The sequence below is a fragment of the Chrysemys picta genome, chromosome 1 (genome assembly GCF_011386835.1).
Source record: "Chrysemys picta bellii isolate R12L10 chromosome 1, ASM1138683v2, whole genome shotgun sequence".
Taxonomy (NCBI): Eukaryota; Metazoa; Chordata; order Testudines; family Emydidae; genus Chrysemys; species Chrysemys picta.
The window spans coordinates 137786554-137788422 of NC_088791.1; positions in this window are offsets into that span (position 1 = coordinate 137786554).

Below are 1869 nucleotides of genomic sequence, written 5' to 3' on the forward strand. Positions count from 1 at the left end.
CCCTACAGTTGTTTGTCATTGCACAACAGCTGGGAAATTTTGGGATGCAGCAAGAAGCCAGCTTGACCAAACAATATTAGAAACAGAAATCATACTCCTTTGGGCTTAGAGTGTTTAAGTGCTCCTGGAACAACACAAAGGTGTGAATCAATATGTCAGTAACTAGAGGAGGGACTTTATTTCCACTCATTGAAATATGTTCACCAGTTAGATTAACATTCTCCACCAAGTTGAGATGTTACTTGAGAGGTCTGAGGCTGATGACACATTTTTAAGTCAGATGCTGCCACTTACCAGGTATCTGCATCTGTTTCCTGAAAGTGTTTGAAATGAATTTGAAAGCTAGCCATCACTGGCACAGTAATCTGATCCATGAGCATGGGCCTTTAAAGAATTCACAGTAGTTCAACTAAGGGTTTGTTTAACTATAAAAAGCTAAAAGACAGCAGAACATTTCTTGCTTCACATTTTTTGGGATGGCATCCCATTAATTCCCAAGGGTTGCCCTATTCACAGGCATAAAAGGCAGCTCTATATGGCATCACATTTTAAGGAGCAATCTGGGGCTAGATCCACAAAGAGGACTTAGGTTCAGTGTTGCAACACCTAACTTTAGGTCCCCTGCCACTTAGTGGAATCTCCAGCCCTGACTCAGGTACACAGGCTCCCTATAAATGTATGTGGAGAGTTGGGCACCTAAGAGTGGGATTCACAGAAGCTGAGTGGGATGTTGCTGAAGCTAGCCAGTCGCAACTGCTGAGGGTTGGGCTTGAGTCCACGTAATGCCACTTGGGATTCACGGCTGTGAACCCTCTACTGGAATTAGGTGTTTAACCCAGGTCAGCCCTGTCTGAAGGGGGAAAAGAAAAGACAACTTGGAGGTTGTGATGCCCTTTTATACACAGTATTTAAAGCATTCAGCTTGGCTGTGGGAGACTAGGGTTCAAATCCCCACTTTTCTTGTGTCAGAGCAAGCACTTGAACCTAGGTCTTTCACTGCCCAAGTGACTATGCTAAGCACTGGGCTATAGGAAGAGTGGGGGGAGGGGCTTTCTTAATCTCACCCGTTGAAGTTGCTTCACTTTGTATGAAATACTTAAATAGTTAGTGGGCCAAAGAGCAGTCAGAATGACTCTATAGCAGTGGGATTACAGTATCTAGTTTACAGACCCAAGTTCTAGTCCTGCACCAATGACCGTTTAAGCCTGGACCACTACTGAGTTCTAAGCTGTTACTGCATCTTATTGTCACTGTGAGAAATCTTGTGATTAGCAACAAACTTGCTAGTAGCAGGCAGGGCCAAACCAGTCGACTTTCTTTTGTAGGAGGTTCCTATTTACCAAACAGGCTGTGCAATGTCAGCTCACTCTGTATCTAATATCAGAAAGACTAAAGCAAAGGGCAAGTCTAGCCGATTTTGCGCATTTCCCACTTGCAATTTTTGAGTGTCACATCAGCTGGACAGCTCCATGCCTTTCTGTACTGTCCAAAGAGAGAGTGCCTCTTCACAGTCATGGAGATGCCTAATTTCGAGTAGGTCCCAAATGGCCTCATACTGTAAATGAGTTTCTGATCTGGTACTCTCCAATTTACAAAGAGGAGCACGGTGTCCCCAGTCCCTGCACAGGCTGGCAAAATTGATCGGCAATGCAATGGGAAAGCAAGCGCCTTCCATTGAAGCAAATGACAAAACTTCCTTTTTCTTCAATGGAAGCGAGACTGCAATGAACCGACACCTGGACACAAATTCGGTTGTTTAGAGATCCATTCCTGACCTGATTCCTCTCCACAGTCTTGCATCTTGGCCTGTCTCTCTGTCATCTCCTTGTGGATATTTTGCTATCTATTTCATTGTAACTTGGTTAAAAC